Here is a 26,989-nt window from a genome sequence, read left to right on the forward strand (position 1 = left end):
TCATAAAGGCCAAGGAACACACCAGACAGGTTAGGGATAAAATTGTGGAGAAGTTTAAAGTAGGTTTAGGTTATAAAAAAATATCCCAAGCTTTGAACATTTCACGGAGCACTGTTCAATCCATCATCCGAAAATGGAAAGCATATGGAACAACTGCAAACCTGTCAAGATATGGCCATTCACCTAAACTGACAGGCCCGGCAAGGAGAGCATTAATCAGAGAAGCAGCCAAGAGGCCCATGTTAACTCTGGAGGAGCTGCAAAGATTCACAGCTCAGGTGAGAGAATCTGTCCACCGGACAACTATTAGTCATGTACTCCACAAATCTGGCCTTTATGGAAGAGCGGTAAGAAGAAATCCATTGAAAGAAAGCCATAAGATGTCCCATTTGCAGTTTGCGAGAGGCCATGTGGGGGACACAGCAATCGTGTGGTACCCTGTTTCCCCGAAAATAAGACCTAGCGTGATTGTCGGTGATGGCTGCAATATAAGCCCTACCCCCCAAATAAGCCCTAGTTAAAGTCCTTGTAGGTCTTATTTTCAGGGTAGGGCTTATTTTCGGGGAAACGGGGCTTATATTGCAGCCATCACCGACAATCACGCTAGGTCTTATTTTCGGGGAAACAGGGTAGAAGGTGCTCTGGTCAGATGAGACCAAAATTGAACTTTTTGGCCTAAAAGCAAAACACTATGTGTGGCGGAAAACTAACACTGCACATCACTCTGAACACACCATCCCAACCGTGAAACATAGTGGTGGCAGCAACATGTTGTGGGGATGCTTTTCTTCATCAGGGACAGGGAAGCTGGTCAGAGTTGATGAGAAGATGGATGGAGTCAAATACAGGGCAATCTTAGAAGAAAACCTGTTAGAGTCTGCAAAAGACTTGAAACTGGAGCGGAGGCTCACCTTCCAGCATAACAATGACACAAACATAAACATACAGCCAGTGCTACAATGGAATGGTTTAGCTCAAAGCATATTCATGTGCTAGAATGGCCCAGCCAAAGTCCAGACCTAAATCCAATTGAGAATCTGTGGCAAGGCTTGAAAATTGCTGTTTCCAGACGCTCTCTGTCTAATCTGACAGAGCTTGAGCTATTTTGCGAAGAAGAATGGGCAAACATTTCACTCTCTAGATGTGCAAAGCTGGTAGAGACATACCCAAAAAGACCTGCAGCTGTAATTGCAGTGAAAGGTGGTTCTACAAAGTATTGACTCAATGTGAAAACCATTGATCGTTTTTCTTCCACTTCACAATTATGTGCCACTTTGTGTTGGTCTATCACATAAAATCCCAATAAAATACATTTACGTTTTTGGTTGTAACATGACAAAAATTTGGAAAATTTAATTTCAAGAGGTGTGAATACTTTTTCAAGGCATGATGACCAGGAATTGCTGAAATAATGAAAACTTTAGATTTAAAGGATACCAAAACTCAAAAGCGACTTTTTCATATGTATACAGTGGGGAGGGAAAGTATTCAGACCCCCTTACATTTTTCACTCTTTGTTATATTGCAGCCATTTGCTAAAATCATTTAAGTTCATTTTTTTCCTCATTAATGTACACACAGCACCCCATATTGACAGAAAAACACAGAATTGTTGACATTTTTGAAGATTTATTTAAAAAGAAAAACTGAAATATCACATGGTCCTAAGTATTCAGACCCTTTGCTCAGTATTTAATAGAAGCACCCTTTTGATCTAATACAGCCATGAGTCTTTTTGGGAAAGATGCAACAAGTTTTTCACACCTGGATTTGGGGATCCTCTGCCATTCCTCCTTGTAGATCCTCTCCAGTTCTGTCAGGTTAGATGGTAAACGTTGGTGGACAGCCATTTTTAGGTCTCTCCAGAGATGCTCAATTGGGTTTAAGTCAGGGCTCTGGCTGGGCCATTCAAGAACAGTCACGGAGTTGTTGTGAAGCCACTCCTTCGTTATTTTAGCTGTGTGCTTAGGGTCAATGTCATGTTGGAAGGTAAACCTTCGGCCCAGTCTGAGGTCCTGAGCACTCTGGAGAAGGTTTTCGTCCAGGATATCCCTGTACTTGGCCGCATTCATCTTTCCCTCGATTGACATCTGTCGTCCTTTCCCTGCAGCTGAAAAACACCCCCACAGCATGATGCTGCCACCGCCATGCTTCACTGTTTGGACTGTATTGGACAGGTGATGAGCAGTGCCTGGTTTTCGCCACACATACTGCTTAGAATTAAGGCCAAAAAGTTCTATCATGGTCTCATCAGACCAGAGAATCTTATTTCTCACCATCTTGGAGTCCTTCAGGTGTTTTTTTAGCAAACTCCATGCGGGCTTTCATGTGTCTTGCACTGAGGAGAGGCTTCCGTCGGGCCACTCTGCCATAAAGCCCTGACTGGTGGATGGCTGCAGTGATGGTTGACTTTCTACAACTTTCTCCCATCTCCCGACTGCATCTCTGGAGCTCAGCCACAGAGATCTTGGGTTCTTCTTTACCTCTCTCACCAAGGCTCAGTTTTTCCGGACAGCCAGCTCTAGGAAGGGTTCTGGTCATCCCAAATGTCTTCCGTTTAAGGATTATGGAGGCCACTGTGCTCTTAGGAACCTTAAGTGCAGCAGAAATTTTTTTGTAACCTTGGCCAGATCTGTGCCTTGCCACAATTCTGTCTCTGAGCTCTCCAGGCAGTTCCTTTGACCTCATGATTGTCATTTGCTCTGACATGCACTGTGAGCTGTAAGGTCTTATATAGACAGGTGTGTGGCTTTCCTAATCAAGTCAAATCAGTATAATCAAACACAGCTGGACTCAAATGAAGGTGTAGAACCACCTCAAGGATGATCAGAAGAAATGGACAGCACCTGAGTTAAATATATGAGTGTCACAGCAAAGGGTCTGAATACTTAGGACCATGTGATATTTCAGTTTTTCTTTTTTAATAAATCTTCAAAAATGTCATATATATATATATATTACAACTTACCAGTCCTTAGATGTGGTTGCATTTGTTTTTTTTTTTTTTTTTCAGGCTAAAAACATTTTCTGCAGGTACAGAAAAAAAATGTTTATCTTGGCAGAATTCCAGTTTCCTTGTAAGTTTCTGTGCATTGAACTGATATGTCAAGTAATGCTATTAGTTTTTCCATCTACCTTCTGTGAATCCCTCTCTATGTAAGTGAGAGGAGGAGTGGAGGAGGGATTAGTGGTCCAAAACAGGAGAGAAGCTTAGAGTGACAACCATAGCGCCTGCCACTGATACAGTGTAGTGAGTGTAGGCACCAAAAAATAGGAAATGTGTTACTAGCAAGAACACCTGAAAAAAATAAAGTGAGAACAAGCCTGAAAAAGAAAACTAATCAAGCCACCAAATCTAAAGACTATTAAGCTGCTCTATATTACGTTTTTTTTTTACTTTGCTATTCTTTACAACTATTGAAAATTACTTAATTCATTTATTATGCTGAAAATATAAGGAATTTTGGCTAAGATCTCCTGGAGAGGGGGGGGGGGTATGTTTTTGTTTTTTTTTTTAACATTTTGGCTAAAAGGAAATAACAAAAAAATAAAAAGTTTAACACTAGTACTGTTTCTAAAATATTATAGCAGAAGTCTGAATCTTAACCCAGCAAAAATCTACTGCAATAGCTATGTACATAAATTCAATGAAAGACTTAAGCTTTGATTTGACTGCATACAAGCCCAGCATAAAAAAACCTGTTATCTTGTTGGGACTTTATAAATAGGCCCCGTGTCTTGGGTTCTTTCAGTGCTTCTTGTATGTACTCTTCAACTTTGAGAAAAAAAATGGTAAATGTCCTTTATAGGTCCCACTGTTCCAGTTCTTTTCAGACTCCTATACATCCTCACTGCTTCATCTTGAAGCACAAAAGTGCAGACCTAGTCTGGACACAACAAGTTCATGAATGTGTGAGAGACGACAGAAGCGAGGAAAAAGCGAGATCGGTGAGGCTGGGAAAAAATACATTAACACTTTGAGTCCAGGACATCCACCCTTCAGAATATAAACACCTGTATACAATAGACAAAGGCACGTCAATTTGCTTAAAACAAATATATATACAGTATACAATATTTATATCTACATACACACAAAAGCATCTTGAATATCCTAAATTAAAAGTAGTCTAGAGTTATGTAAAAAATAAGATTTACATAATAAATGAAAAAAGTCCCAATAATGTCATAGAGAGAGATATGAAGTTAGATACGCAACCTATTCAGTTCTATAGGTATTAGAGAAGAACTATCATTTATTTATGTAACTCCCCAGGGGACCAAGTGCATTTAGCCCTTGGTTCTATTCTGAGAGGTGGCCCCTATATACTGATTGTAGCTCCATCCACTTTTGAAGCCCAAATTATGGGTGTTCCTGTGGAGTGAGTTACAGCCAGCACAGTGCCCGACCCCCTCAAACATGAGTGAGCATGCAAAACACATTTCTTTTATTTCTAATGGGATTCATTCTGTAACGGTAGGTCATAACAGAATAGCACAATCATAAAATAAAACATGGCAACAAGTAAACCAATGAAATGACCCATGTTCAAAAGTCTGCATACCCTTAGTTCTTAATACTGTGTATTGCCCCCTTTAGGCATCAATGACAGTGTGCAGTCTTTTGTAGTAGTTGTCTATGAGGCCCCGAATTCTTGCAGAAGGTATAGCTGCCCATTCATCTTGGCAAAATGCTTCCAGGTCATGAAAAGTCTTTGGTAATCTTGCATGAACTGCACATTTGAGATCTCACCAGAGTGGCTCAATGATATTAAGGTCAGGAGACTGTGATGGCCACTTCAGAACCTTCACCTTTTTCTGCTATAACCACTGGAGGGTCAACTATCTTGTGTTCAGGGTCATTGTTGTGCTGGAAAGTCCAAGAGTGTCCCATGCGCAGCTCTCATGCAGAATAATGCAAATTGTCTGCCAGTATTTTCTGATGACATGCTGCATTCATCTTGCCAACAATTTTCACAAGATTTCCTATGCCTTTAGAGCTCACACACCCTTAAAACATCAGTGAGCCACCACCATGCTTCACAGTGGGAATGGTACTTTTGTCGCTATAGGCCTTTTTGTCTCCTCCTCAAATATAGCACCTATGGTTGTGACCATTAAGCTCTATTTTGGTCTTGTTACTCTAGATTACAGTGTTCCAGAAGCTGTGAGGTGTGTCAAGATATTGTTGGGCATATTATAACCAGGCTTTTTTGTGCATTAGCGCCTTAAAGGCTTCTTTCTGGCAACTTGACCATGCAACTCATTTTTGTTCAAGTATTGTTGTATTGTGCTCCTTGAAACAACCACACCATCTTTTTTCCAGAGCAGCCTGTATTTCTCCAGAGATTACCTGTGGGTTTTTCTTTGTATCCCAAACAATTCTTCTGGCAGTTGGCTGCAATCTTTCTTGGTCTACCTGACCTTGGCTTGGTATCAAGAGATCCCCAAATTTTCCACTTCTTATTAAGTAATTGAACAGTAATGACTGGCATATTCAAGGCTGTGGCTATCTTTTTATATCCTTCTCCGTCTTTATAAAGTTCCATTACCTTGTTATGCAGGTCTTTTGACAGTTAATTTCTGCTCCATATGACTCAGTATCTAGTCTGCTCAGTGCATCCACGTAAGAGCTAACAAACTCGCTAACAAACTCGCTAACAAACTCAGTGCTAACAGACTCAAATACACAGATACACGCTGAATGAATCGATTTCATTCAGTAAAAATGGTTGTTTATAACAGTGATATACACTGTTATAAGCGATTATAATGCGTAAAAAAAAAAAATCCTGATCATCTCCCCAGAGTAGTATTGCTCTGGTCACAGTATGGACAAAAAAATCATAAAAAATGAAAAAAGAAAAAAAATTTAATAAAACCTGTGATTTTTTTTTATTTTTTACATACTGTCAAATGTCAGTGTCCCTGATCACCGCCACACCAGTTAAATGATGTACTGTACTGGTGACAGTATATAAAAATAAAATGTAAAAAAAAACCTATTTTTTTAAATTTCTTAATTTTCCAAAAAATTGTGACAAAAAAAAACAACTTCAAAGAACTCACCTGGCCTCTTACTAAAAAAATTTAACTTTCTGCTTTCCAAAAAGGGGTCATTTGGGGAATATTTGTGCTGTTCTGGCATTTTTGGGCCTCAAGAAAAGAAATAGGTCTTCAGTACATCAGGCTTGATCCATTTTCAGATATACGAGAGTTCTTCAAAAAGTTTCCGCATTTTAGTAAGAATTTCAAAAACAAATTACATCAATTTTCTACATAATCACCTTCCTGTGGGATTCTGTTTACTTGTACCAACTCTCAGAAAAGAGAATACTCCTCCCGCCCTCACCGTTTCCAATGAAAATATCAAAGTGCGGAAACTTTTTGAAGACCCCTTGTACTGTATATACCATAGGTTGTAGGACTCTATAACTGTCCCATGGACTAAATAATATACACTGATTTGGGTTATTTTCAAAACACAGAAATATAACAGTATACATTTGGGCCTAAATTTATGAAGAAAGATTATTTATTTGCAAAATTTTATAACAGAATCAAAGAAAAATGTGCTTTTTTGGTTTATTTAGCAAAAAATTAAAAACCCAGTTTTGAATAAATACCATCGAAAAAAATCTCTATTTGTATGAAAAAGTGTGTAAAATTTGATATGGGTACAGTGTTGCATGACTACACTATTGTCATTCAAAGTGTGACAGTGCTGAATGCTGAAAATTGGTCTGGGCAGGAAGGGGATGAAGGTGCCCGGTATTGAAGTGGTTAATTCATTTTTTATATTCAAAGCAAACTCACCCATCCATCTATGTCTCAATGCTTTATTTTGCTAAGAAATCACTTTGAAAAACACACTCCTAGTATTTCCAACTATGCCCATCTTGAGTTAAGGCAGATGGTTGATGTAGCAGTTACTTCCTGGAATTCATCTGCTCTTAGACCAGGCATGCAGGTGGGAGGGTGTGCTTAGCTGAGAAAGTTCCTCCTCCCCTCCTTCAGATGCAAAAAAAAAAATGCCCATTATATATTCCTGGACTCCTGGGATATATGACATCATTTCGGCCTAGGCAGGAAATGAAGAAACAACTAAAGAAATGTAAAAAAAAATATTATTATTATTATTAGGTCCACCTGTTCAATTGCTTGGTAACACAAATTGTTAATAAGCCAATCACATGGCAGCAACTCAATGCATTTAGGCATCTCGATATGGTAAAGATGACTTGCTGAAGTTCAAACCGAGCATCAGAATGGGGAAGAAAGGGGATTTAAGTGACGTGATATGGTTGTTGGTGCCAGACAGTCTGAGTATTTCAAAAACTGCTGATCTACTGGGATTTTCACACACAGCCATCTCTAGGGCTTACAGAGAATGGTCCGAAAAAGAGAAAATATCCAGTGAGCGGCTGTTTGAGGAAAATGCCTTGTTGATGTCAGAGGTCAGAGGAGAATGGGTAGACTGGTTTGAGACAATAGAAAGGCAACAGTAACTCAACTAACCACTCATTACAACCAAGGTCTGCAGAATACCATCTCTGAATGCACAACACATCGAACCTTGAAGCAGATGGGCTACAGCAGCAGAAGACCACACCGGTTTTCACTCCTCTCAGCTAAGAACAGGAAACTGAGGCTACAATTGGCACAGGCTTACCAAAATTGGACAATAGAAGATTGGAGCCTGGTCTGATGAATCTCGATTTCAGCTGCGACATTCAGATGTTACGGTCAGAATTTGGTATAAGCAACATGAAAGCATGGATCCATCCTGCCTGGTATCAACGGTTCAGGCTGGTGGTGGTGGAATGATGCCGGGGATATTTTCTTGGCACACTTTGGGCCCCTTAGTACCAATTGAGCATTGTTTAAATGCCACAACCAGGGCCATCTTTAATATTGATTGCACCCTGCCCTGGGGAAACATTTTCTTGAGCCCCCTCCATGCAGTTTCGCTCTCCACCTGCTCTGAGACATACAATAAATAGCAGCTAGACTCAAAATCTGTTTACTGAATCAGAGCAGGCAGCGATTGGTTGCCAGAGATTACAGTGTATCATTACCGCTCACTGACTGGTTGCTAGAGGCTACAGCACACATTACGGCTCACTGATTAGTTGCTAGAGGTTACAGCACATGATTTCTGCTTGTTGATTGGTTGCTAGAGGTTACTGCACATCATTACTGCTTACTGATTGGTTGCTAGAGGTTACAGCACATACTTTCCTCACTGCCTGCACACCATGGACTGGGGTGGTGAGGGGACCCATTAATAGACAGAAAACTCCTAGGGATTCTAGGACTCCTGGGATCAGTGGCAGAGCTGGGGGAGGGTGTGATCAATGGCAATGCTGATTTTTTCTTACCGACTACCAATATAAAGAGGAGTTTCAACACTGGCCACCAATGTAATAGGGGTTTACACTGACCACTAATGTAATAGAAGCATTCGCAGTAACCATCAATGTAAGGAGGGATTTACACTGACCATCAATGTAAGAGGGACATTCACACTGGCCACTAGTGTGAATGAAAGGATTCTACACCAAGCACCAATGCAATGAGAAGATTTACACTGACCACCAACGTAACAGACATTTAGCCTGCATTCACATTTGTGTGTATTGGGAACGCATGCAAAATCGCTTTTCTGACACCACAGACATGTGCTGACCTTTAGCAGATACACATCAGTGCCACTAATTGTTAATGATACCCTCACGCATCTGCTGACATGTGCCTTGGCACCGTGTGATTTTGAAAAAGGATTTGGGACTTTCTTCCGGATTTGTAGCGCATAGAGCAGCCCATCGAAATGAATGGGCTGCCCTACACGAGACCTACAGTATTTCACAAAAGTGAGTACACCCCTCACATTTTTGTAAATATTTTATTATATCTTTTCATGTGACAACACTGAAGAAATGACACTTTGCTCCAATGTAAAGTAGTGACTGTACAGCTTGTATAACAGTGTAAATTTGCTGTCCCCTGGTCTAAACTGTTGGTAACAAAAGTGAGTACACCCCTAAGGGAAAATGTCCAAATTGGGCCCAAAGTATCAATATTTTGTGTGGCCACCATTATTTTCCAGCACTGCCTTAACCTTCTTGGGCATGGAGTTCACCAGAGCTTCACAGGTTGCCACTAGAGTCCTCTTCCACTCCTCCATGACGACATCATGGAGCTGGTGAATGTTGAAGGCCTTGCACTCCTACACCTTTTTTTTGAAGATGCCCCACAGATGCTCAATAGGGTTTAGGTCTGGAGACATGCTTTGCCAGTCCATTACATTTACCCTCAGCTTCTTTAGCAAGGCAGTGGTCGTCTTGGAGATGTGTTTGGGGTCGTTATCATGTTGAAATACTGTCCTGCGGCCCAGTCTCCAAAGGGAGGGGATCATGCTCTGCTTCAGTATGTCACAGTACATGTTGGCATTCATGGTTCCCTCAATGAACTGTAGCTCCCCAGTGCCAGTAGCACTCATGCAGCCCCAGACCATGACACTCCCACACCCATTCTTGACTGTAGGCAAGACACACTTGTTTTTGTACTCCTCACCTGGTTGCCGCCACACACGCTTAACACCATCTGAACCAAATAAGTTTATCTTGGTCTCATCTGACCACAGGACATGGTTCCAGTAATCCATGTCCTTAGCCTGCTTGTCTTCAGCAAACTGTTTGCAGGCTTTCTTGTACATCATCTTTAGAAGAGGCTTCCTTCTGGGACGACAGCTATGCAGACCAATTTGATGCAGCGTGCGGCGTATGATCTGAGCACTGACAAACTGACCCCCCACCTCTTCAACCTCAGCAGCAGTGTTGGCAGCACTCATACGTCTATTTCCCAAAGACAACCTCTGGATATGGCGCTGAGCACGTGCACTCAACTTCTTTGGTCGACCATGACGAGGCCTGTTCTGAGTGGAACCTGTGCTGTTAAACAGTTGTATGGTCTGGGACACCGTGCTGCAGCTCAGTTTCAGGGTCTTGGCAATCTTCTTATAGCCTAGGCCACCTTTATGAAGCGCAACAATTCTTTTTTTCAGATCCTCAGAGAGTTCTTTGCCATGAGGCCATGTTGAACTTTCAGTGATCAGTAGTGAGAGCGATAACACCAAATTTAACACACCTACTCCCTATTCACACCTGTGACCTTGTAACACTAACGAGTCACATGACATTGGGGAGGGAAAATGGTTAATTGGGCCCAATTTGGACATTTTTACTTAGGGGTGTACTCACTTTTATTGCCAGCGGTTTAGACATTAATGGCTGTGTGTTGAGTTATTTTGAGGGGACAGCAAATTTACACCGTTGTACAAACTGTACACTCACTACTTTACATTGTAGCAAAGTGTAATTTCTTCAGTGTTGTCACATGAAAAGCTATAATAAAATATTTACAAAAATGTGAGGGGTGTACTCACTTTTATGAGATACTGTACATCTTTAAATGGTATACAATAGGGGGCGCTGTAGACCTCAAAAAATTAAGTGATGATAATTGCTAAATAATTATGAACATATACACACAATTTACATCAATATTAGTGAACCACAATATGTTAATGTGCTAGAAACAAATTGCTCAAAAATCTTGATATATATTGATTCAAAATATAAAGTCCTTAATTTAAAGGTGAGTTGAATATATTCGTGATAATTAGTTGTCCCAATCCAGTGAAGAGATTAGAGCAAAAATAGTGAAAAAAACAAAACCAAGGAAAACAGCATAGATCTTCATAGATGCAACAAAATCTTATCGATGATAAAGGGTTCTGTCACCAAAGAGGAAGAGATCACCTTGGAATAATAGATATCTGCTTACCAGATACCAATGACTCCTTTAACTAAAAAGAGAGTCATTAGCGCTTGTACAGGATTGTGCCTGTTCACATAAAGGCTGGAAGGCTGGGTGGTACACTAGGCATAGATCCCTCCCGTCCCATTCATTCAGGATAGGAAATATAGGAAACAAAAAGAAGTCTCCATAGCGTAAAACCGTTTAATAAGTGTAAACAAAGACAATAAAATAGCCAAATGGCCGCTTACATTGATCGGTGCCTACCCGGCACTGGGACTGCTTGCATGTCAGGGTAAATGGTGTCCAAGACCCATCGCATCACATCATGTGCGGCGTGCGTTCCACCCAGTGCGCATAGTCAGCCAGATGAACCGGATGTTGGTAGAAAGGAAAAGGAACACGTGACCAGGTACCGCTCCGACGTACGTTTCGTTATGAACGTCCTCAGGGAAGCGTGCTACCCTGACCATTTACTCTGACATGCAAGCAGTCCCAGTGCCGGGTAGGCACCGATCAATGTAAGCGGCCATTTGGCTATTTTATTGTCTTTTTTTACACTTATTAAACGGTTTTACGCTATGGAGACTCCTTTTTGTTTCCTATATTTCCTATCCTGAATGAATGGGACGGGAGGGATCTATGCCTAGAGTACCACCCAGCCTTCCAGCCTTCATGTGAACAGGCACAATCCTGTACAAGCGCTAATGACTCTCTTTTTAGTTAAAGGAGTCATTGGTATCTGGTAAGCAGATATCTATTATTCCAAGGTGATCTCTTCCTCTTTGGTGACGGAACCCTTTATCATCGATAAGATTTTGTTGCATCTATGAAGATCTATGCTGTTTTCCTTGTTTTTTGTTTTTTTCACTATTTTTGCTCTAATCTCTTCACTGGATTGGGACAACTAATTATCATGAATATATTCAACTCACCTTTAAATTAAGGACTTTATATTTTGAATCAATATATATCAAGATTTTTGAGCAATTTGTTTCTAGCACATTAACATATTGTGGTTCACTAATATTGATGTAAATTGTGTGTATATGTTCATAATTATTTAGCAATTATCATCACTTAATTTTTTGAGGTCTACAGCGCCCCCTATTGTATACCATTTCTAGATTTGATTTTCTCATTCAAATTAAGGGGAGCAGCTTGTCATCTGTTTTTGGGATTTTTTGTAACAATTGATCATTCACGGGTGATTCATCTTCTTGCTAGTTATTTTTATATTTTTTTCATTTGTTTTTTTCTATTGGTTTAATCTTTTTATTGACACCATTGGCGCGGAAGTATTGTTTACCTACTGTACATCTTTAGCCACCCTGTCAGTACACCTGTGCATCCTAAAACCCCTACTAACTCTGCACCTTAAACCTCCACCATCCTCTCCACTCCAATCCCCTTCACCTTTAACTCTACCTGCCTCCTCTGCTCATCTTTGCACCCACCTTCCTTACCTCTATACATCCCCACATTACTCAGCTGTGCACCCCAAACTGTAATTCCTTCTCTGCCTACCTTTGTACACCCCACACTGATGTTAGGCTTAATGACCACAGTTGTAGGCAGAACTTTCAAGCATGCCCATTTATCTCCCTAGTGGGCAGCATTCAGTATAGGTGACGGTGGATATGACCTCAGGGGGTCATCATATACATATGAATACTGCCTCTATTTACATATGAATTATGTAGCTATTTACATATGAATGCAGGTGTTTACATGTAAACACAGGGTCTGCAGGTGAGTCACCTGTATACAACAATAAGACAGAGCTGGGCAGAATTAGTAACAGAATTTCACACTTAGATATCAGGACACAGCATGGGACTAAAACCTCAAGGGACGAGGGAATTTAAACTGGGATAGTTGGCAAGTATGAGGCAGCTGCTTTGGGCCCCCCCAACAAGGACAGGGCCCAGGGCAGCTGCCCCTTTTGCCCTGCCTTAAAGACGGCCCTGGCCACAGCCTACCTGAGTATTGTTGCTGACCATGTCTATCCCTTTATGACTACAGTGTACCCATCTTCCGATGGCTACTTCCAGCAGGATAATGCACCATGTCACAAAACCCAAATCATCTCACCACTGGTTTCTGGAACATGACAATAAGGTCACTGTACTCCAATGACCTCCACAGTCACCAGATCTCAATCCAATAGAGCACCTTTGGGAAGTGCTGAACAGGAGATTGGCATTATGGATGTGCAGCTGACAAATCTGAAGCAACTGTGTAATACTATTATGTCAATATGGACCAAAATCTCTGAGGAATGTTTCCAATACCTTGTTGAATCTATGCCATGAAGAATTAAGGCAGTTCTGAAGGCAAAAGGGGGTCCAACCCAATACTAGCGAGGTGTACCTAATAAAGTGGCCGGTGAGTGTATATTGAACATTCACATCAGATGATAGACTTTCCTATCTATTTTCTAATGTTAGCAGCATAGGAATTGAAAATAGTTAATATTTATTGAGAATGTAAAGTTCCGCTTTGAAGACTGCCCAGCCTGAGCAGACTATGACAGTGAAAAGATGTTTATATCTGATATATTTGACATTTTCATCAGGAGGGAGAGGGATGGGCTATATGTTTTTGCACGTAATTGTATTTCACTCTAATAGTATGCTAAGCAGCAAGATTAAGTGCTTGTTGGTGACTGCATGGGCAAACAAAATTAAGAGTACAAAAAGTGGGGGGTGGAGACAAGCAATACAAGCAATGTTAGATAAGTCAATCCTCTTACATAGCTGTTGAGATGGAAAGAAGAAGAACATTGACTAGATCAACCCCTCATTTCCAGATAAACAGCTCACTCAAAGGAAGCCAAAAATGTCGATTTGGCCAAGCCACGGTACTGTATATGGGAAGACGAAGTCAGAGGTCCCTGGAAACAGCATAACTCAGCAATCCGCAGACAATATTGAAGATCTCAAGTTGTTCCTTCTCTTAAAATTGGGCAGCTGAGGAGGCTTGGTGCAGACTGATGGCACCCAAAGACATAAAGATCATTACCTTGTGAAGCCATGATCATCTCATGATTATGGGTAGCTTAAAACAAAAACTCTGGGCTAAGTACATACTGAATATGTAAACTTTTTTTTACCTTTCAAAAAGTCTGTAATTGTGTTCAGGCAGTTTGTGATTCGCACACCTCTGCTACTTTGCAGACAAATAACATGATCCCTATTTCCTAGTCCAACCTCCCAGATCACATCTGCAATTGCAGTTTGCTTACAGTATAGTATGTTTTCATCATCTCATCTGTATAGTGAGCAGGGAAGTGATCTAATTAGCCAGGGGAATGTAAAGCCCAAGGCTGCATGAACAGAATTACAAATGTTCAAAATTAACATAGTTCCAATATATGTATTTTACCAATATATTTAGATATTTTCCTGGAATTCCAATTATGTTCTTATTGCAGGAAATAAATAAAATGTATTATGTGACTTTAGGCTTGCCTTACTGACTTTAAACTAAAGATGGTGTAGTCTGTGACCTTGATCCAAAAGTAAATGGCTAACATGTTACTAAACATTCTCTTATGTTATCCACCCCCCCCCGGTCCACTTGTTACACTACTGATTTTCAATCATATGAACTTTTAAAGAGAGATCATCTATCTATAATTGTTTTACTGTAGTGCAGACCAGCTATGGGGTGTGCTACACTACCTACCACTCCTCCATTTCCAGTTAATATTGAAGGCATGTCACTGAGTTCTAAATGACAAGTGAGAAGTCTGAACTGCCCTTCGTATTTTAAAACACAAGTATTTCTCCTTTGCCTGTGACAGTCCTTGTCAATGTTCTTGAGACATGGTACAGTAAAAAATAATTGTCATGCCTGTATTTGCATTAACGTGATACTAAACACACACTGTTTAATTTACATTGTCCCTTCTATTTCTGTATGTGGATGATGGCACTGTCATTATTTTCATAAAAGAAAAAACACGAAGTGCCTTTCTTCTAATCGATATACAGCTGTCACATGACCCAGATCTTTCCCAGCCTGTCTGCATGGAAACATAAGCAGGAGGAGCCTCTAGTCCTCTGCTACTGATCACATATTCAAAATATTTAAAAAAAAACAGCCTTTGGAATCCAAAGTAAAAATAAATAATATCAATAAACAGTTTTAAATTGGCATACAAATATATATTTGAAATTAAATCTTTATTATTTTGTGGAAATAACATGGTGTGGGTGGATTTCTGGCAGTCACAGGCTGTGTCGCACCTCTCTAGCCTGGGTCTTATGCCCCATACACACGATCGGACTGTCCGACAAAAAAACCCTGGATTTTTGTTCGAAGGATGTTGGCTCCAACTTGTCTTGCACACACACGGTCACACAAATGTTGGCCAACAATTACGAACGTAGTGACGTACAAGACGTACGTGATATCCCCATTACGAACGCTAGTTTTACAAGACCGAGCGCTTCCGGCTCGTACTTGATTCTGAGCATGCATGGACTTTTGTCCGACGGACTTGTGTACACACGATCGGAAAATCCGACAACAAACATTTGTTGGCGGAAAATTTGAGAACCTGCTAGCCAACATTTGTTGGTGGAAAATCCAACAACAAATGTTTGATGGAGCATATACACGGTCGGACTTTCCGCCAACAAGCTCACATCCAACATTTGTTGTCAGAAAATCCGATCGTGTGTACGGGGCATTAGAGTAAGAGGGAGGTGAAACCTCCATTAATCTACATGTAATAATACCACCCTCATTGTGTTTAGCTGGTTAGAGGGCATGGAGGAGGAGGGAGGGAGTGGGCTGCCATTTACCACTGTGTATACACCCACATGTGTGACTCTATAGTCACATGGACTGCTTAGATGTGATAGGGAGGAAATGCTCAGTATAAAAGCACACTGAAAACTGAGCATGTGCAAAGTTGCCCCCACAGCTGCAAAATCCCTAGCTGAATTGGGGACTTGAACAGAAGGTGAAGATAGAGAGCAGCAGGATCAACCAGGTATTTTGCACAATACAGAAAACTGATCTCATAGTGACTGAGTATGAACAGCATGTAATGCACCATTTATTGATAGTTTGTTATGATGTGGGATTAGTGACACTTTAAGCCTGGGAAAATGGTCACTCGTGTTCATTGTTTTAGAAAGGTAGAAAATGAAACACTCAAAACAAGAGAAAACATGCATACAGAGCCTTAACTGATACCCTAGGGCTGTTTGACACCTGTTTGTACAATGCACGCTAGCATCTAATGTTTATAGTAAACCCACTTCAAGGAAAAGTAAAATGGCGCTGAATTTCCTATGTTTGATCTGCTTGCTGTTAGTTAACAAATGGAGACCCAAGTCTTTAGCAATCTTTTTACAATCCTTCCATTATTTCTAGATTTCATCAGTTCTCTTTTTAAGGCCATCAGAAATCTCTTTTGATTGAGCAATATTGCTCTTCAATAGAATTCTGATACAAAAACTAATGCTCTTTCATACAACAGCATAGTTCAAACCCACATTTGAAATTCCTGAATACCTAATGCCAATAAACTTGTTTTCAAGATGTCTTTATAGAAGATGTTCACATTTTTTTTTCATCCATGACCTTGACCGCTTAACTATGTGCTCAAAAAAGATATGGCATTAGCAAATGCTTTGTACATTATTTTGTTAACCACTTCTTTCCTAGCAACGTAAACCCCTTAACTTTCAGAGCTTTTCTTAGGCTTGGAGGTATAATTTTTGCACTAAATTCACCTGGAAGTACTAAATTCACTTGGAAGCATCATTAGTTGAGCTGCAGGCATCATTCAGATTTCGCCACTTCAAGTCCCCAGGGTCATTTAACGGCGACCCAGGGGAAGTGGATAAAGAATATATATAATTTAGTATTATTACACAATATTGATAACACACCACAATGCACAAGACAGATATGAACTGGGCTTAAGAAGGGTTTGGTACCTTGAGGGAGATTTACTAAAACTGGTGCACACAGAATCTGGTGCAGCTGTGCATAGTAACCAATCATCTTCTAGGTTTAAGCCTTTATTCACACTAAGGGCGGGTTTGAAATTGTGCAAGTTCAGCTGAGTTTCAGTGCGAATTCGGGGGCAATTTGAAAGACATCTTTGCGGGTTCATGCACAAATGTCTATTGAAATCACCCCCAAAGTTTCACAGGAACTACTTTTTGGAATCAGTGCGGCGCCACAAAGTCAGTGTTGCACCAATTCTGACGGTGCCGTTGCCAGCAATAGGCTCCGATTTGGAATATGATTTGACATGTCAAATCTGCCTGATGTGAACGGGAGCTTATTGTCAAAGCTTAATTGAACAAGCTTTAAAGCGGGGTTCCACCCAAATTTTCAAGTTTATCTTACCCCATTCTGTTAATTGCCTAGATGCTCAAATGCCATTTGAAAAAAAATTATATCGCTGTAATTACCTTTTATATTTGAATTCATAGTTCCACTGTTTCTCCTCTCGTGGGAGTAGGTGCATTTCTTGCCTTTCCCTGTATCCGCACAGTCTCCTGGGAGCTAGTCTTAGGCTTCCCAAGATGCGGTGCGGAACGGCATCATGCCTTTGGTTGCCATCACAACGGGGCGGGAACTTCTGACGACGACACCCGTTGTGATGGAAACCCGGAACTTTACGGCGCTGCTCGCTGTTACCAATGAGCATGCGCGGGAACGAGCAGTGAATGCTGGGAGCACAGCATTCACCGCGTCCCGGAAATAAATGCTTGTGGGCTTCAATTGCCCACAAGCAAGATGAAAACCGCCAGGATCAAATTAAATAAGTTTTTCTTGTGGACGAAATCTGAGAGAGGTGGCAATATTAAACACCATAAGGAAGTATGATATATTGATAATCAAAGTTTCTCAATGACCAGAAAAAAAAAAAAAAGATAGGTTGCTGGACTCCCGCTTTAAAGCTAATATAAACAGAATGCCAAGACAACAAGCATGTAAATGGTCAGGTCCCTCAGTTACCTATTCAAGCACTTTTTACCCCATCACCCACCCCCTAATACTATGGCCTATTTAACCATATGTACATATTGCAAAATATAACAAAAATCAAGCTGTTTTTCCCAATGGCCCATATACTTTATGGTCAGCCATAGAGAATGCTGACATATCCCCAAAAGCGAATTGGCAGCAAAGGCAGGTTTATCAGAGCTGACAAAATAGTCATGATAAAAGCTGTTATGCGAGAAAAAAAAAATGCTTGAAAAAAATGTATAAAAACTAAATAAGAAAAATATGAAGAGAGAGGCACTTGAAGATAGAGGCTAAAGTTATAGAGGTACCAGAGCACAGAACGTTGAAGAAGACATGCTACTTTTATTTCTGAATTTTTGTAGAAAATTGCCAGAACATCACAGATCCACAAAAGGAGATGACCTCTCATGAAAAAGCTGCACTTTCAAGTGAAAAGAAAGGGGTCTCAGGCAGGGAATGGGTTAAATAAAGATCCACATTATCCACCTAGAAGGTGCTTGTGAATAGGCCCTTCAGGGACCCCCTCCCATACATCACCACCCTTATAAAGGAGAACAGCTTTCTCTCCTCACACAGAACACAAAAGGATCTATAACAAAGACAGAGGAGCAGCTATTGTTTCATTCAACCATCCCTCATCATCCTACCTCTCCAGAACAAATTAACCCTTCTCACCCCAAAGCTTTGTACATGCCGCTCATCACAATGCACACGGAGATTTCCCTTCGAACAGGCAAGATCAGAAGAGAGGCCAGGGCACCAGGGAGAAGGCTTTCAGATTATCTGTGTGCTAGGTTATGATAGGGGCTGAGCCTTTTTCTCATGTGTTATCCTTTGACAGGAGTACCGCTTGTAGGACAGCTGTGACATGATGTTCTCCGGTGGGCACATCAGATAAAAGTAAAAGGAACACAGGATTTTTGAATGTTATTGTGTTTCTGCTTACAGCAGAGCTTGCAATCTAAATGAGATTTAAAACTCCTACAAAAAGTGGCAACTTGACTTATATGGTTCATTTTATGTTTGATTTTAAAAATCAAATTTCTGCAGTAGGAGTCTATCTAGTATATGTCATGCAATGCTATATATGATTGTCCTTGATCTTCCTATCTTCACGTTTTTTAAACTATTTTAATTTAGAAATGTATCTACCATTTAAAGTTTATGTATCACCCAAACTTTAGTTTCAGATAAAGTAGTTAGGGCTTAAAACGCTTGTTAGTTTATTAATTGTTGCGTGCATCCTGTTGGGGAGATTTTGCTTTACATGATCACCAACAGTAACAACAGGAAGTGAGAACATATCTCTAAAAAGTGAAAGGATTTCCTCTCTTAAATAGTTGGTACCAAACCAGGTGTCCCCATCACGAGATGCCCCCTTTTCTGTTTCCGGGACAGCTCTCAAAATTTGGAATTGTTTTCTTTTAGTCTTTGAGAAAATGGCCACCCAGAAAACTCCCTCTAAGAAAACTGTTTGTCTGGTTGTCTCTGGCAATACTTTCTGAGTCGCTGACCTGGAACAAGTATGCAAATTAGAAACTTGGAACTCTTGATCTACACACTTGTTCTTGGTGAAATCTCCACTAAAAGCACTACTACTACTAAAAGCAATAAATTAGCACAACAGCTGACACCTAGCATTTTAAAAAGCATGTGGAAGCCCCCAGATGCTCTCAGTACATGTTTCTTTAAATTGCGTAAGATAAACCTCAAAACTATTGCTAAATTTCAATAATTTTTTTTAAATACATTTTTTTTACAAATTAAAATAAATCAGAAAAGGACAGTATAGCATGATACTGGATCAAGAATTGCATAACAAACTAGTAGATATGTTAGGTACACAGAGATCTACTAATCAATAAATCGCATGAGTAGTACTGAATATTGTAAGAGGTGATTGGTGAGCTTAAAATGAAAAAAATGGCCTAGTAATCTAGTTCTCAGAAAATGAGGACTACCATCCTATTGCGGCAGGAAAAGAGAAACTGCAATGGAAAATGGAGAGAGAGAGAGAGAGAGGGATGAATAGGGAGTGGTGAACCAGGTGTGCCTGAACAGGGAACCCGACTAGGAAACAGACCACTCCACACAAGGGGAGTTCTAGTGTGCAAAGCAAGAAGCCTGTAGATTCCAAAAATGGGCCTCATCTCAGGGCACCCAGATATTCGAGATTCACATGTAACTGTCATATATTTGAGCATTTATTCTTCCATATTCTGTACATTACATAGCGTAATCCCTATATCCATTGTTTCGTTGTTGGGGGATGGTTTATTGTATGTATTACAAAAAAAAAGTACACCCAAAAGTGTTTTGTCAGTAAAAAGTGCAATCTGATCATTTGAGCCACCTCCTGCGTTTTTTTGACCTCTTGCCGACTAGAAACTCCCCACCAATCCTAAATTCTCATTCTTGCAAAAAACGCAGACCAGGAAACTCTAGATATTTTACCTCCATAGTCTGTGAGAGATGCAAAAAATTGTTATACATCATATAACCCTCCATCATCTAGCAACAACTGTAATATTAGTTTCAGAGTTCCATTAGGTAGCCTGTGATTGATGGATTTCCCCAATTGCAAGAGAACATGCTGATATGCGTGGTATGGTACAGTTGAGAAAAAAATGGAAGCTCAGAGGTTATATCTTTGGTCTCTTCAGAAGGCAACATTAAGATGCTGCCATGCAGTCAGTGTTTTGATTCCCCCAACTGAGAGACTTTGGTACCATGCTTTTTGCCTGGCAGTCTTTGAGGAGCAGGAGTCATCATAAGCAACCTGTAAAAAAGTGATCCTGTAGAAACTCTGATTCTGATCTGAGATTAATATTAAAGCTGAACTCTGGGCAGCACTATTCATCTACAATATAAAAGGTCCTTTCTTACCTCACACTAAGTTCTCTAGCACTTTTCATACAAGAGCTCTGCGTCTTCTAAAGCTTTCTTTTGAATCAGTGCTCAATCCTGCTTTTGCACCTTGATTTCTTTTTACAAGACCAGTGGTGGTGATCCCTTGGCTATTGGCCTTGTAACTTTCCTTCAGTAATTCTATGTTGGAGCAAGCAGGACATCATCACACTCCCATGCCTATTGAGTTTTTTGAGTGACAGGCCAGGAGACTTCTGATCTTTCCCTCCCACCATGACCTCACACTGTGATTGACAGGCCAGGAGTCTCTTGGTTTGTCACGCTTATCCAAGCCTGTGATAGGCAGGCTATGTAAACAAATTCCCTGTGCTACTGTAGGAGCCCCCCTCACATCCACATTCAAGTTTGTACAGTATAATATTAGTTTCATTTTTTAAAGTATTTTATTTTTTCATGTTTAAGGGGACATAAAATGTACTGTGTGTGTACACAATGTATTGAATAGCAAGGTTTTCATAGTAAGATACTCACTCCAGTAATCCCACCTACATCCCGCCCTTTAAAGTGGTTGTAAATCTGCATATTTACCAAGTGAAGTCACCAGCATTGGGTGATACACAGAGATGAAACAAATCCTCCTACATAAGTTGTAGCTGTGTTTCTGCAGGCATTTCTTCTGTAGATCATTCTGAAAACACAAGCAGGAAAGGATTTCTCCTTAGTTCTAGGAGCAGGGGCAAGAATCTGAAGTCTTCACAGAGATGACAGCTCTGAGCCCCGATTGGAGGGCAGGGACACATCCCCTTCACAGGAAAACAAACACAGCTGTGGATATGAGTCACAGGCTGAGTGCTGCAGCTTCCTCCCTTGTTACCTTTTCAACTCTTGGTGTCAGGAAAAGCTGGCAGAAGTGACTCATGCTGATAACAGCATGACATTCAGAGCTTTGGAGAGAGACAAGCACGCACTATGGAGGCATATGCTTTTTTTCATATTTCATGTCTGAGGTTTAGAACCAATTTAATAAATAATATTCCTTTGGAATTATGGGAACTGTAGTGTATCATTGCAGGGCTGCTCAGAGAATGGATGTGACTACCTGCCTCTCTGATCCCTCCTCTGGGTGCCCAGCCACTGCTGTTTTAAAGCTGCAGGAGCAATGACATTACAGATTTATCTAAGATCTTTTTCTTCTAAATGGGGCTCTTTAAATTTAGCAAGTTTTCCCAAATGTATTTTTAAACAGCTGCAAATGTTTTTTTTTAGGTATACTGGAGTTTACCTTTAAACATGATATAGAAGTTTTGCTATTGTTCTTTCTGCGTAGATAACGTTCCAGTAAAAAAAAAAGTATGGCAGTTATGTGTGGACACTGATCACCATAAAAGAAAACCTAATCTGAAGGGTTCAGGAGACTCGAGAGACAAATGGGTGACCTGCTGTCTATTGGAAAGGCACAGTTGGAACAGGAGGAGTCCATGGCTTGCTGGGGTCTTATCCCAGAAAGAGAGGAAAAGGACTAAATAACACTTGAATAGTGCTGATCATATGTATCATTCAAATTCATCACTAATAAATTATTTCTCAGCTGTGCATGTAAAATTACCCATATCTGTACAGAAAATTAGACATTTGACATATTTTCTGTGCAGCCTGTTGCTTTATGCTATCTGCCAAATTAGGACATAATGTCATTTGGAAGGTTTCCTCTATGAAACAAATGATTTTTTTCATAAACCAGTTTTTGAAAACGATGTAATATTTACAGTGGTCTTTCAATTTTATTGACCTCAGGTCAAATGGGAATGAGCAGCTGAGTGTCCTGCAGACTTGTGAAAGCACAGAGCTAGATTCTCAGAATCAGAAGACACAATGCATTGGAACTGTTTGTTCTGTCCTGTTCAATCTCCCAGAGAAAGTGACAAATTTGCTGCTTGCAATGTTTAGTTACCTATATTTTGAGTCCAGCATAGCAATATCATTCATTCGGTAAACAGAACCACATGCAGCTGGACTGACATACACTAAAAAGATTGAGGTTCAGGAGGCCATTGTGGCATATTTTGTATTTTATGTATACTCTTTTCTGGGCTGAACTTATAATATTTTAACATTAGTATATTTTTCGGTTTCATAGTGCTGGAAAAATAATTAAACTTATTTTTACAAAAACTAGCAAATGTGTGCTTATTCCAAAAGTTAGTGGATATTTACTATGTTCTTCCAAATGTGTACAATGTAAGAAAGAAAACAAAACCATTTTTGGGGGTGTACACATGTTGTGAGAAGGATGAGCTGTAAATAAACGTTAAGGGAGAAGTCTGGGAATGGAAAAATATAAGCATTCATACTCAACTCCATGCTGCAGCATTAGTGTGATGCTGCAGTTGTCCCCAGCTGACCAAGCCAAAGAACTGAGCAAGCACATGAGCTCTCATCACTCAGTTCTTAGTTCACCCTGAGCAGAAAGCAGTGACTGTCAGTCACCGCTCTGTGCTCTGCCTCTAGACATAACTGGATTGGAGCTGGCTGATACACATCTTTTTTACATAGGGTAGGCAGCATAGGTAGCATTTTGAAGAATGGTTATGGTTACACAGGAATTCCATTTTAATGGATAAATCAGTGAGACCTATGAAAAAATCCAGAGGGACACCCTATGTTGACTTTTACTGACTTTGGACAAACCACGGTTTCATCTCTTTATGTACCAGGCACTGAATGATTGCAAGCTTGGCCAGACAAGAAAACCGCACCTGATAAATTCTGTGTACGCATTAATGCGTAAGATTCTATGTGCCGTATAAAATCTATAAATAAATAATTCATATTCACAATGGGGAGTATAGATCAGCTCAACTACTAAAAAACACAAAATATGAATGTTTGAGAAGAGGCAGAATACAAAAAAAAATGAAGAGAGATAGTGAAAATATACAGTAAATAACAGAACATGCAGGGAAAAAAAAAGGAGACATTCATCATGTAACTCTCCTTAGAGGGGAGAGATGTGGTGTAGTGCTATAAGGGATGATGGAAGGGAGATGCGTGTAGACACATCAGAAGACTGAAATTAAAGATGTGTGCAGTGGGGGCATCTGAGGAGTAAGGGATAGCATAGACATGTATGAGAGGAAACAAGAGGTGGTATGTCTCTGCAAAACCCAGATAATGGCCTGTTCTTTTAAGGTATGCAGCATTAGGAAATAATAGGATTTTTATAACAGCTTAATTGTGAAATCCTTTTCTTGGAGTACATCACGGGACACAGAACCATAGTATTAATTATATGGGTATATAGGCACCTTCAGGTGATGGACACTGGCATACCCAATACAGGAAGTTCACTCCCTATATAACCCCTCCTCCTACCAGGAGTACCTCAGTTTTTGTAGCAAAGCAATATACCTAAACCCTTGAATGAGGGGAGGGACCTCTATGTCCCATGATGTACTCCAAGAAAAGGATTTTACAGGTAAGCTGTTATAAAAATCCTATTTTCTTTATAGTACATCACGGGACACAGAACCATAGTATTAACTATATGGGATGTCCCATAGCAATGCTATTTGAGGGGAGGGAGACACAACCCGTAGGGCACCTTCAGTCTTGAGGACCTATACTGCTGCCTGCAGCACACTGCGCCCAATGGCGATATCCTCATGCCTTCTTACATCCACATGATAAAACCTGGTGAATGTATGTAGAGTGCGCTTTGACTTGAAAAGGTGGAAACTTACCCTTTAAATTATAAGCCTGAATTATAACTTGCCGAATCCACTTAGCGACAGTGGATCTCGAAGCTGCCTGTCCTTTCCTAGGACCTTCCGGCAGCACAAACAAGACATTAGTCTTCCGGATCTGAGCAGTCGTCTTTAAATAGACCTTGACTGCTCTCACCACATCAAGACAATGTAGTGACTTCTCTTCCCTAGAACATGGTTCTGGAAAAAACGATGGCAGGATAATATCTTGGTTCAGGTGAAAACCTGAGACCACTTTTGGCAGAAAACTTGGACGAGGACGCAACATGACTCTGTCCTCGTGAATAATCAAATATGGCTCTTTACAAGAAAGAGCAGCCAATTCTGAAACCCTCCTTGCTGAGGATATAGCAACCAAGAACACTAATTTCCTTGTCAGAAGGACTAAGGGAGTATGCTATATCGGTTCAAATGGCTGTTTTTGTAACACTGACAAAACTAAGTTCAAGTCCCAAGGGTTCAAAGGAGGTCTGACTGGCGGATTAAGCCGCATTACCCCTTGCATAAAAACCCGGACCAAAGAATGTGAAGCAAGCACTCTTTGAAATAAGGGCCAAGTCTCAGCTGATAAAGCTGAGACTTGGCCCTTAATAGTACTCAAGGCCAGCTTCATCTCTACCCCTAATTGTAGAAAGGCAAGAATTCTGCCTATGTTATACTTCCGAAGGTGCCAACCCTTGGACTCACACCAGGAAACATAAGCCCTCCAGACTCTATAATATATAGTTCTGGAAGCTGGCTAGAGATAACTGACCCCGAAAGCCCACGTTTCTTCAAAATGTGGGTTTCAATAGCCAAGCCATTAAATTTAGCATTTGTAAGGTAGGATGGAATATAGGCCCTTGTGAGAGTAGGTCTGGACGTAGTGGAAGGGACCATAGATCCCCCACTGCCATCTTTACGATTTCTGCATACCAGGACCTTCTGGGCCATGCTGGGGCTACAAGAATTACCGGCTTTCTTTCCAGCTTGATTCTGCAAAGAAGTCGTGGCAGCAACTGAATAGGAGGGAATGCATAAATCAGCGAGAACTGATCCCACCTGGTCACCAACGCAACTGTTCCGCATGCGAATGGATCCCTCGTCCTGGACACAAAGTTAACCAACTTCATGTTGAACCTGGACGCCAGAAGATCTACATCTGGAGTCCCCCATTTTTGGCAAACAGCCCGAAAAATGTCAGTGTGAAGAGACCATTCCCCCGGGAGCAACTCCTGGTGGCTCAAGAAGTTGCTTGCCAGTTCTCTACTCCTGGAATGAAAACTGCTGATAGGCACAGAGCATTCCTTTCTGCCCAAATTAGGATATGGTTCACCTCCCTCTGTGCTGCGAGACTCTTGGGGCCCCCTTGGTGATTGATGTGAGCCACAGCTGTGGCATTGTCGGATTGGATCCTGACAGGACAACCCCATAACCCGAATGTCCAGGCCTTCAGAGCCAGACCCACTGCCCAAATCTCTAGAATGTTGATGGGCAAGGTCCTTTTGGTTCTTGACCACTGTCCCTGGACAGTTGTCTTTTCTAGCACTGCTCCCTAACCTGAAAGGCTGGCATCTGTCGTTACAACCTTCCAGATAACTGGCCTGAAGGATTTTCCTTTCAGCAGATTCTGGGTTACCAACCACAAACTGAGGCTCTGGGACACCCTTGGGGACAGCCGCATTGGCAAGTCTAAAGCTTGAACCGTTTTGTTTCAAGCAGACAGGATACTGCTTTGCAACAGTCTCGAATGGAACTGGGCATAGGGAACCGCTTCGAATGAAGCCACCATCTTTCCTAACAACCTCATGCTAAGGCGGGGATCTCTTTTCGACCTGACCATATGCACCAGCTCTCTTATGGTGTTGATCTTTGTCTTTTTGTGGGCTGTGTCTATGATCAGACCCAAGTACTCCAGCCTTTTTAGTGGTTTTAAGGAAGACTTCTCTAGGTTGATAATCCAACCCAGATTTTCCTGGTATTTGGTTGTAATGCGCACACTTTGCTTCAAACGGGCCACTGACTGGTCTATTAGCAATAGATTGTCTAGGTACGCCAAGACTGTTATGCCCTGTGCCCTTAACCTGGCTAAAGGTGGGGCCAGAACCTTTGTAAACACCCGGGGTGCTGTAGCTAGCCCGAGGGGCAAGGCTACAAACTGAAAATTATGCTGTTCTACCTCGAGCCGCAGAAACCTTTAGTGAGCGGGAAATATAGGGACATGCAGATACGCATCCCTGATGTCGATAGATGCTAGAAGTTCTCCTCCTTGTAGGATAGAAACCACTGACCTGAAGGACTCCATGCGAAAAGAGCAGATCTTCATGAACTGATTTAGATTCTTTAGATCTAGAATGGGTCTGACATCTCCATTCAGTTTTGGTACCGTAAAGAGGTTTGAATAAAACCCCAAACCTTGCTCTTCTGTGGGGATTTGTATGATAACCCCCTGAGCCAGTAATCGGTCTAGTGTAACAGAGATTGCCTTTTCCCTGGATCTTTGGGAATGTTTGATCTCAGAAAACAAGACGGTGGAAACTCCCAAAATTCTG

This window comes from Aquarana catesbeiana, linkage group LG01, assembly GCF_042186555.1.
Source record: "Aquarana catesbeiana isolate 2022-GZ linkage group LG01, ASM4218655v1, whole genome shotgun sequence".
Taxonomy (NCBI): domain Eukaryota; kingdom Metazoa; phylum Chordata; class Amphibia; order Anura; family Ranidae; genus Aquarana; species Aquarana catesbeiana.